We start from the raw sequence: 12,265 nt of genomic DNA, 5'->3' as shown, positions 1-12,265 counted from the left end.
TTTCTTTCCAACCTGAACTATTCTGTGGTAATTCTTTTCCTTACTTTATATGCAGAAAATTGTTTTACCTTTCCTTCTGTCTTCTCCCTGTTCACAGTTTCTTCTTGCTACTTATTGTCACATGAATTATCCTTTCATTAATAAAGCAGAGGGGGGAGAAGGGTTACAGAAGATCAATATTAATCTGAATAAATGTAATGTAAAGCACATAATGATCACCTTTGACTCTAGTGTGTTATTTAGCTTGCATTGAAGCTTGAGTGTTTAAAAAAAATTAATCTCCCCAGAAGCATGTTCTTGCTTTAACCTCCATAAGTAGTAAAGTACAGTATTAAAAATGTGTTTTATGCAGAGGAATTCTAGTTTTCCTAGTGACTCTTAATCTCTTACAAGTATGGGTTTTGCTCTTCAATTATGGCTGGGCCTGAGGAAGTAACTGAAGCTCAGAGATTTTTTTTGCATAAGGTCTTCCCAGTGCAGAGATATTAATAGACTGACAAAATATTCCTAATAAGATTGCAGCTCTTAACCAAATGACACCACTGCTAGTGAGACTTGCCCCTTCACCAAGGAAAAGGAGCTGTGCTGAGGTGGGGGAAAGGGTGGGAAACCACTCTTCCATACAGAGGGTAGGACCTTGCCAGGACAGAAATGTGGATGAGAGGTGAGGATTTGCTGCAGTGGAAGATGTTGGGTAGATAGGAAGGATTCAAATAATAAAGAATATCTGCTTGGCTGCCCGGAGTCCTTTTCAAGGTTGCTCATGTTTAGTCTTTAGGGAGTTGTATCACTATATCCCCCACACAGCCTTCAAAGCAAGAAGCTGATAGTGTAGAGCAGGGCTTGGAGAGAAGGTGCATTTCACACTAGTTGTGAAACTTTTGTAGTCCTTGTCTTGAAGAGCAAGCATGCTGGGGAATATTTGCTTTGCTGCTGCTCTGTAACATACTGCAGTCTCCTGTAGGTATGGCTTGAGGGACTGGGAGGAAGAAGGAGGTGTAGATATATCTGGGAAGAGAAGCAAAAATGGGGAGAGGACAAGGCAGAAGGTGGTAGGTGGAAAAGGCTGTGGAAATTGCCAAAGGAGCAACATTTAGGCTCTGCTGTAAAGTTTGATGTCCATGTGACCATGACTTGGTAAGTGCTTTTCTAGTTGTTAAACTGCTGGACTCTACATTGACCAAACTAATTTGGGAACCTCATGAACACTTACATTGTGTGAGAGGAGCTCATGCCTTTTGAGATATTTTAATACCTACCTGAAACAAAATGTTCATAAAGTGCTAGAATTATGTCATATGGGACTTAAATTTATGTTGTGCATTAATTTGAAAATAAAAGTGGACTTCAAATTCTGGATTCTTACAGCTTATATTGTATAAATCCGTAAGTTCAAATATGTTAGCTCACCCACTGAGGACCTGCGGTACGCAAACAATTGTTGGCAAACAAACTGCAATTAACTATCTCTTTAGAGAGAAAGAGGAGATGCTCTAAAACACTGCCAAGAAAGAGGAACTGTGCTTAACCCTTGCACAGTAAAAAAATCAATACTAGTGGAGTCCTAAACAAAGGAGGGAAGGCTCACTAGGCCTCCAAGGTAAAAGTTTCAGACAAGAGCATCGTAATAGATGCATGACAATGGCTTTGATTTCCAACCTGATGTGTTCTCAGCCAGTCAAATCCAAACCAGAACTGAAAAGAAAGGAATAGTGCATGGAGACAAAGTTTAGTGTTCAGGGAGAAATCACTCCTGAAAGAGAAGAGAAAGCAGGCCCAAGGCTGCAGGAGGGTGCTTCTCTCATAAAAGGCTTTTTCAAAAATATTTTAAAATAACGTCTTCAACTTATGCTCAGTTGTGGTCTTATGTACTGGCTGGTTTGTTGAAATATTAATCTTGTAGTTTCATTAAACACAATGCATTCCATATGCATTTGATTAAGAAGCAAGAATAAAAATACAATGAAAATTGAATTCTGTCTTTAAAATACTTCATTACTCAAATTGTATGTTCTCGGCTTAATGTTAAACATCCAGTTCTGAATTGGTTCACTTGTCTGAACCATATTGTTTAAATTTTGGTGTTAAATATAATCATAATTGGGATCAGGCAAACAAAAGGGGAAGATGTAAAGGCAGCCTCCAGTGGTTGGATATAAACGAAGAAAGGGCAAGGGCAGCATAGCTCAGAGCCCATGTTCACAACATTCAATGCTGAGATACTTTCTTCAGCGTTATATGGACCACTTGCCATGTAGAGTAAACAGCATGAAGGCTGATGAAAGCAGGAAAAGCTTGTATTGCAGACCTACGTCGATCACGTTCTCAGTGCTTTGAAAACTTTGTGTTTAAATTATGTTAAATTGGCATTTTAAGGATAATGTTAAAATGCTGAGATTTGTATAACCACATTTGCTCTAAAAGGAGGCTATAGCAAGGTGGGGGTCAGTCTCCTCTCCCAAGTAACAAGTGATAGGGCAAAAGGAAATGGTCTCAAGTTGTGCCAGGGGAGGTTTAGATTGGATATTAGGAAAAAATTCTTCACCAAAAGGGCTGTCAGGCACTGGAACAGGCTGCTCAGGGAAGTGGTAGAGTTGCCAAGACATGGTTTAATGGGGGACAGGGTTTAATGGTGGACTTGGCAGTGCTGGACTAATAGTTGGACTTGATGATCTTAAATGATCTTTTCTAACCGAAATGATTGTTATTCTATTCAGCTCACTTTTGATGTACAAAGGCAACTCGTAATAGTCACTGTTTCAGTGTATGAGACAGTAAGTAGAAGTGCTGCTAGCTGTGTAAAACTTCCAACGAAATGTTGTCATTTCGTCACATTCAAAGTTATTGAATGTGAAAAGAAACCTAATAAAATACTTTGAACTACAAATGGATCTTACAGTCTCAAGACTGAAATTATTTCCATGCACTAAGAATAAAACACATTCAAGAGAGGACTTGCTGTTGGATCATGCTTTGCCAAATTGATGCTATTTATTCTGCTTCACAAACTGTTATTTTGGCATTGAAAGAAGTTGAATGATATATGATTATCTAAATATATGCATAGAAACATATATATATATATGGATGTAAAAAGTATGGGTTTAGATTTTGATGTTTATGAAGTTTTTTCAAGTGCATGGTATAGAGAAAGGATCTTTTGAACATCAATTTTGCATAACCAAAAGGTACTTCACTGCAGACATTAACGTCTGCTTTTTTGAGGTAAGGTTTGATTACAGCATGGATAACAACAGGAGGGTTGCATGCAGGGGAGGAGGGATACAAATGTAACACTGGGCAAAGGATGGCAATGCTTCCAGCTTGGGCAATTCCTTTTGAGCGGTGAGCACTTGCAGCAAAATATCCATCTAGTCCAGGGCACTGTATTCCCTTGAGAAAAAGGGGGAAAAATGGGAAAGAATTAAAGGATGCTTTCACAAGCATAGGGAAACTTCTCATGACTTATGCTGTATAAAATTTGGGAGGTAAGTCAGGTTAATACTGTAAACCACTGCAACAGTGGGGAAACCCAAGAGTGGATTTGCCATCTTGTTGATGGAGTGTTTTTTCAATTGCACAAACATTTTCATCAAATAGGGAGTAAAAGTTAAATATAGAAGAACAAACACATAAAGAATATTTTGGAGAAAGGCTTGCAGCTAAACTGTTTTGAGTATTAAGAGTATCAGACTTTGGGAGATGCAGTTAGGCTGTGATGTCTCCAACAGAACTGGTTTTGGAGAGTATTTGTATTTCCATTTGGCCCAATCTAGTAGTTTTTTGCAGGGAAGGGCTATACCACTGTTGCATGAATATCCTAAATGGTAGAACTGGAGGACAACAGGAGAAGAGTAGAGGGTCTGAGCAGGTTTGGAGACAACTGCTAGACAACTGCTAAATTAAAGGATGGTATGGTCTTATTCAACCCAAACAAATGGGTTAGAAGCTGGGTGGTGTGGAGGCAGGGAGGAAGTGTAATAGTTGGAGATCTGGCACTCAGGGAGGTGATGCAAACCCTCTGAGAACAGAGGAGTATGTAAGGAAGTTCATGTCTGATGTAGCTGTTTGAATCATCAATTGCCAAGCAAGCCTGTGAAGATGCCAAGTATTTGTGGGAGCCAGATCTTAATAAAATGAGTGAGGGGCTGAAGGCATTTGCTAATAAAGACACAGTTATGGTACATGATGGTGAAAAGCACAAAACACATCCCAGCCAGAGGGGCTGGGGAGTTCTTTTTGAAAAAATTGTCAAAACTGAAGCCTGCTGATTTAGGTGGTAACAGGAACAAAGTGCTGATACATCCAAACAGAAAAACAACTTTGGCTTTAATCCATAAGCATGAAAAGTTTAATGCCTATTCATGAACCAACAGTTATTTGTAGCTTGGTGTAACTCATTCTGCATGCTCACTTAAATGAACTGGAAAATACTACTTCTTAAATTGACAAGTACATGATGTGCAGGTTGAATATAACCATAGAGGGACTTATTGTTGCAAATGTACTCTGTAGAGCATTTAACACAAGTGCTGTGGAGCAAACTCTGGACCTAAATTACATGCCTACCATTCTCTCTCAGACCACATACCCTGTGTTTTAGGGGAACACAGCAAAGGCTGAGCTGCAGCTCTGGAGCAGGTCTTACAAGTGACAAATGAGGCTGCCATCAGTAGGATGCATTGGTAGTGTATTGCTTGCCCACAGCACTTCAAATGGAGGTGTCTTTGGACTTGTTGGGATTTCTTTCAAAGCCATTACAATGGCCATCCCCACAGTATTATGGAGGAATGCTTGACAAGTGAGGAAAGTTACTTAGGGGGTGACAAACCTAAGAAAGGCTGGAGGCAGTTTATGTTGACTAAAAATGAAGAAATAACTGATTGCACAAACTGAAAACACAAGTGAGTTTCTATGCTTGATCTGTGTCCAAGCCTTCCGCTGAGGATGTGGACAGTCCATTGTGTATTAACAGTCATGCATAGTCTTAAGTGTTTGTGTAGGCTCATAATTAACATCATCCAGCCTTCTCCTGATAGAACTTGTTTGATGTTTTTATTCATGCTTTGTACTGAAGTGCCAGACCTACTCCTGCAGTAGCCCTCTCTTTCAAAGGCACTGCTCCTCTCACTTTGCTGAAGCATCAATGTACAATGTGCCCACAGGAGCTACTTCTCAGGTTTTGGAGCTGGTGACTGGGCAAAGTTGGTGCCTAAGAAAAAGGCACCTTTGAAGGCATTTGAATGAGGAACTCCAAAACTAGTGGTATGCATCTTGTTAAACCTGTATATTGTGTTGTAGCCTATTTAAAGTTGTTAAAGTTTTTGCTTTTCAACAGCCACCGTCCCCATTCAAAAGTGAAGAATATTAAACATGATCTATTTTAATGTGAACACCAGAGGAAAAAACAGAGCCAGCACCACAGGGGTTAAGGTCCTTACTAGCTGGAAAAGAAAGGAATAGTAACAGGTAACAGCCAAATACAAAATGACTGGTTTTGGCCTGCAGTGTTTTGGCAGAGAAAAATTTAAAAGGCGGGTGAGAAAGGCTCCCTGCTAAATAGTTGCAGTAACAAGACAGTCCTGTACATGGCCATGGGCAAAATCAGCACCGATAATCTTATCAGTCTTGAATTTGTGTGTCATGCTGTCCCTAATGAATAAATCCCTTGATATGCTAGAGATGTTTATTGCTGATACATCTCATAATTTTCTTAGCATTGCTTCTCAGAATTATTTTATGGGAGGACAAAACAAAAATCTGTCTTTTTACTTTAGCGCTTTCAAAACAAAGAGGTGTCTGCATTGTATTGCCAGCGTTCAGTTACTCAAAACCAATCCTCCCAATGTTTACTTAATTTCTTATTCTTGTGTTTAAATCAGTACAGCTCTGCCAAGAAGAGAGGAATTGGGGAGTTATTTTGTGAAAGAAAGGGTCAAACTTGGCTGTCTTTGTCAAGAAGATACTAGACTACAAATGGATTATGAAACATTACTTAAGCCATTAGTAACCACAGCTGAGCAAAGGGGGAACAATAAAATCTCAGATTCCCTGTCTGGATTTGAACTGTGCAATCAGAAAAGTTTCTTAATGGTGGAGTCACACAGAAGACAAAAGAAACCCCAGCATTAATTAGTTTGCTGGAAAACAGAATAAACAATTAGAAGGGTTTTGCTGACATAGTTACAGGGCTCGTTGCACATCCCCTTTTTAAAAAAAAAAAAAAATATATATGATCTTAAAACATAAACTGGATAGAAATCTATACCTGTGTTTCTAGGTTTAAAAATAAAACCACAACCCCACAATCTCAGTTCTGTCATAGGTTTTGTTCACATTTGAAAGCCGCTAAACAAAACAAAAGAAAAAAAACACATTTTACATTCTAAAAGGAATGATTCTTCACCTTTAAATATAGAGATTCTTAGCTTTAGTTATTTGTAGTATGAGCATTATTCATCTGAGCTCATGCACCAGATTATTTATAACTCAGAGCAGGAGAAGTGAAAGACATGAGATGTAGAGAAATATTTCCTTCCTCAGTGCTAGGAGGAATTTGGCTGCTTCTGTTCATTAGTGAAGGTTGTGCAGCAATGCTCTGCAATAAGTGACACCGTTGCAGCTCGATGGTTGGTTTTGTATGATGTAATAAGGGCCACCCTGGAAAACCAGCCTCTGTTTAAATGCCAGTCAAACTGTAGAGGAAACTGATCCCAGTGCAGAAGCAAACTGCTTTCTGAATCACTTTTGCTTCTGCTGCAGCTCAAAAGAGAAAAAAATATACATTGTGAGTGAATGACAGTACTGTATTGAGGCTCTTGCTCACATGTCCAACCACTGTGCACACCTCTGAAAATTCATTCTGCCCCAGATATGTTGATGTGCAGCACCCACTTTGGAGCTTATGGTCATTCTAAAGGGAGCAGGGTAGGAACAACAGCAAACAGTGGACAATGCATTTTCAAAACTGAACCAGAAAACAAGATAAATATGCTCATCCTCACGAGCACTATGAATATATATGTAATAGTATGATCCTACTTTGGGGAGGGTTTGTTTATTTTTTCACTTTAAAAAAGTAAGGAAGTGATGAACAAAGTAAACTGATTGAAACACAGGGGACAGCTGAAACTCAAACTTCAAAAGACGATTCTCAGGACTGAGTGTATGTTACCATTAATTCTATTAATCTGCTCTATAACTTCTTGTGTCATTTGTTTTTCAGTCCTTTTATTGATGGATGTCTGTTGAACTGGGAAAAATCCAGTCCATATTGATGATAATAATAATAATAATAATAATAATAATAATCTACAAGACTCATAAGTAGTACCGTAGTCCCGCAGCAGTGGTACCAGGAGGCCAGTAGGGTGTGTTTCCCTCCAAAATCACAAACTGCCTGTGGCAATGGTCGCAATTTTGTCATGTACTTCTGCAGTGGTATGTAACAAAGGCTTCCTAGTGCTGCTATAGAAATAACACCACCAGATACTAGCAGTAATAATGAACTCTGAAAATTAAAGTGGCTATCTTCAAACCCAGCTATCCTTGGCGTTAAGCCACTAATCCTTATCAACCTGGCTTTATTTCGTGGTCAACCACCAATAAGAGTATTAAGTGAACATTAGATGTTATTAAGCTCATTACGCAAGTGATGAAATGCCACTTCTCCTCACATTAATTGAGATTGGATTGCTTTTTTTTTGGTTGCAATTAATGAACTAAATTACAAACGTTACTTTATTACCAATGGCAAAATGCTGTAGGCTCTAAATGCTGGTGCATTTCTCTGAGAAATGCCAGCAGAGCTTCTCAGGGACGAATGATGTGAAGCCAAGGTGGCTTTTGTCAGCCCTCATGCTGAGTCCATCCACCAGCTCCTGCAGAAGCTGATCAAGATCCTTCAGTAAGTCATAACAAAATATGTCAAACTTGTGGGTTTGGCATTAATTCTCTATATTCACTCACTCCACAGACTAGGAGCTGGGGTGTATGAACCAGGCATGATCAGTGCCCTGGTTCAACTGGGCTGGAGCATCAGTGGGACAAAGACCCCACCTGAGCTTTGGTACAGAGGTAGCTTCAAAGGCCATGATAGTCATCAGTATTCATCAGCAAATGGGGGTGCTGGACTGCAGCTGCTCAACCAAGCTCACTCCACATAGCTAAGAACACCATCATACCTCTCCCTCCCACTCAGCCACTAGCAAAACCCCCTCCTTGCAGAACCTGACTGGCAAGACATTCTTGAATTAATTTCCTTCTTTCAGCAGCCTCTTGAGGGTTTCAGATCCCTGAGGGGATTTTACCCCATTAAATAATCCTTGTAACACTCGCTATTCCTCACCTCAAGGCCTATAAAAGTTACACTTTTTCAATTCTTCTACTGAGCTGCTTCTGTCTCATAAAAAAACATGTTCTTCCCTCCAATGTAGAAATCCTCCCAGTAATTCTAGCCACTTGGCACTGAGAACAAAAGCTAGTGTAAATATGCTGTGATATTGGTAAGCAGAGGGCTAAGAACCAGCCTGCTGAAGCTGCAGAGAAAGACAACATAGGAGCTAATGTTCTCCTTATCTGGAAATGTCAGCACTTGATAGGAATCTTTTGAGGCACTTGAAACTGGTTCCATTTTGCAGAAACTCGAATTAGCAGCCCACAGAGCACAACACTGAAGCAAATGGCTGCTTTCCTTCCAAGCTCTCCAACAAAATTTGTGGAGAAGATGCTTTGCTCCCTCAGGAGGTCAGACAGCATATTTTCCAATGAAACTCTAGAAATATGAAAAAAAATCTGAGAAATCCTTTGTTAGTGCCAGTACTTTAACTGCATTCTCATATATATAGGCTACTGGCTTTTCTTCAGGGAGGAAAGCATTTAATTTAAAGATCAGCTCTTGAATGAACTTCAAATTAAATTTCAAATAATCTACTTTGAATGTACTCTTAAGATAGGAAATGCCTAGTTAAGATTAATAAATGGTGATTTAACAAAAAGGAAGAATTTCCTGGAAGAAACATAAACTAACTACACTCCTTTCTTTTCCTCGCAATTTTTTTGCTCAAAACACTTGATGGTGTCTTTGCTACCTATGACACTCTGTATTTAATATGCTAATATTCTTAAGAAGAGCTAACACGATGCTTTAACATTTGTCCATTTTAATGCTAACCATCAGTTTGGGGGAAGAAAAAAATTAAGCATCATTTTGCATACTGTAAATGATATAATTCATCATCTCACTCATACATTGTTTATGTAATTGCTATCATGCATACTGATTTAGGACACTGATCCATCATTTCCTATGTTCCAGGTTGGCAAGTGGCTCTGTGTTAACTCATTCCTCATGTGTCCTGGGAATGCACCCATCAGGAAAAATTCCCTGGCACTCACTGAAGGGCTCAGAACATATCTTTTCCTAAGCAAAAAGCATGTCTTAAAATCTATGGATTGGGTGAATAAAGGTTGTGTGAAAACATGAAAAACAACTCTAATAATGCAAAAAAAAAGCTTAAAAATTATAAATTCTATAAAGAGTGGAGCAAATATGCCTAGAATATCCAGACACTTCAGTCAGTGATCAGTTAACTGGAAATAATGGCTAAATTTCGGGAAATGTGAAATAGGTTTCAATTTGTTTATGCCTCAGGTGCGGCACTTACAACTTTTAATCACTACCTTGAAGCTCAACCTGTCCTTTCTGCACACAAAGGGCTCCACATACTCAGCACCCTTTGGCCACTCCCTAGATGGGACACAACATTTATGCTAATAACCAAGTTCAACCCCAGAGAGTTATTGCTGCCGTCAGATTCCTTGAGGGTGTCACTGCTTCCTTTCCATGTTGGTGACCTTCCTCCCACAAAGGGATGAGGCTAATTTCTTTCCATGTCTCAAAAAAAATTATAGCAGTACGGCCTTGAACTCATGCCACCGTCTTTCTTTGGAGAGCTCCCGGGTGCTCCTTCCCACAAGAATTCTGATCTGCTGCTGCTTTTTCAGATTAGCTGTAGAAAGTCAGTTTTCACACAGCTTTGGTAGAATGTCCCATCTCTTCAGAGGGAGAGGTGAAGAAGTTCTAAAGATATCACACACTGGTGTGGCCCAGCACAGCAGGTGCCATTCCCCCACCCATGGGGCCAGGACTATCGAGAATATGGCAGGGCTTGGGACTGCAGTTGGGTAAAATATATAACCATAAAGAGGTAGTTGTATGGGAAAGAAAAATTATTTTAGGGGAGCCTATCCTGCAGCTAGGCTGTCAGTCTGCGTGGAGATGAGAGCTCCCACCAGAGATCATGGGTGCCTGGAGCCAGTTTGGATAATTTTAACTAAAAACTATGCATATTCTGTAACGTCTTCTTTTTTCCCCCAAAACTGAATTTGGGCAAACTCCATGGCTATTGAGAGCAGTTACTGCCTTCATATGATGAGCTTTGCTTTTTTATGTATCTAATAGGAGCTCCGTTTTTGAGATAAGTCCAGCTTGATTGATTTCTTTCATCTGTGGGAAATGTAATTCCTAAGTCACCCTTATTTTGGTCATTTATCAGATCTCAGCATCCTTACTATCTCGTAGCGTTGCTTTTATGGAAATACTGCCTAGAAAATGTTGGGCAAAATTAGTTGATCTCATCTAAATGCATTTGGCACAGGCTTTGGTTTGAAGCAATTCTTAAAAAACTACAGTTTTATAGTATAAGTGGCCAATTTTTCATCTAGCTCTGCTAACCAGCTTGGTTATAAAATGAAGAGGTCATCATGACCCCCTAAAACAAATCAGTAATGCAAAGTAATAAGTGCTAGCATGAGGCAGAAGAGTTTTCTTTTCTGTTGGGGAAGAGAACTTCATAGGAGGCATCAGCCTGAGGCACTCAAGGGGCATCAGTGGAGCCCATGGGAACAGGAGCTGGAACAGAACCATGGATGCCACAGCAGCAGCCCTGGGACCAGCAGATGTGATTCATGGCCTTCAGCCACCACCATGCTTGGGGGTGAAGGCTTGGTGTCCTGGCTTCCTGCCAGATTGAAGACTGCTGAACCCCCTTGATAGTGCCCTCAGTGTTTAAAGAGTAGGGGAAGAACCATCAAAGAGGAATACTACAGACTTACCAGGATGAAAATATGCTTGTCTTTTGAATCTTGGTGTATCTGTTGGAATATGTTGTAATCAATGCCCTGTATTGTCGCTGTTGAGCAGCTAGCAGAGTAATGAATGCATCGGTTCTCAGTGGCAAGAAGGAATGACCTTTATTGTTTTGATTTCATCACATATATAGAGTTCTCAAAAGTCACCCAGATTGGTCAGTCAGAAGCCTTCCCCCAGGCCTGATTGGCCAGGCCTGCACTGCCCAAGTTCTGGGACACTGTTCCAAAAACATCCAAACTTTATCTTTATTTATGAAACACAAGAAAACTTCTCATGGGAAAAACTGTGCTAGCCACACTGTATCTTTTACCTGTCTTTCCTCTTGTACTGATAAGAAATATCTTGGTGTACATGTGAGAATGGAAGGTGAGCACTTCAGGAGGTTTTGAAGGAGGTTTCCCTAAAAACAGTTAGCAGGTCCATTTGCTAGGGAAGAGAACTCCAGTCCTGGGAGCTAGCTTTCCTTGACCCGCCTCCTTGCATTTGGAGAGAAGCTGGTGAAGGCAGATGACCATTCTTGCTGTGGGAATGAGAATGGGTGTGTGAGAACATAGCTGTGCTGGTGATGCATCCCAGTGAGGCATCCTTCACACCATCTGCACTGTGGATGGGAAAAAAATGTCTGATCCTAGTGCTGGATTTTTCAATGATGTGTTGAGCAAAACAGGCATAGATGTTTGTTTTCTTTTAGCAAATCTGGTATCCTAAAGGCTTCTCTTTCCGAAATACAACATTGGAAATCACTCCCTAAACTTTGAGACTTGATGTGTTATCACTCTCTTTTGAGGAGATTTGCGAAATTGTTATTCCATGTCAACAACAATCACTATTCCACTTCTTTGGAAGGAATTTGTCACTGGTAACTATAAAAAGAGACATTTAACAAGGCGTTTAAGACAGAAAGACTATTGCTCAGACCATTTACATTTGTCTCAGGGAAATTACATGGGGCACTGTGATGCTTAATCTGAAAAGCTTTGCATATTGTAGTTGGAACCATGTGGGTCAGAAGACAAAAATGTTGGTCTGTGCTAGCTAAGGAATAGTCTTGTTTTACCAAACCCTCCATCTGGTGACCTTTCAACCCACTCTTGTTAGCAAAGAGGACAGCTA

The sequence above is a fragment of the Lichenostomus cassidix genome, chromosome 2 (assembly GCF_008360975.1).
Source record: "Lichenostomus cassidix isolate B80296 chromosome 2, HeHo_3.0, whole genome shotgun sequence".
NCBI lineage: Eukaryota > Metazoa > Chordata > Aves > Passeriformes > Meliphagidae > Lichenostomus > Lichenostomus cassidix.
Note: the sequence above shows the minus strand (reverse complement) of the source record.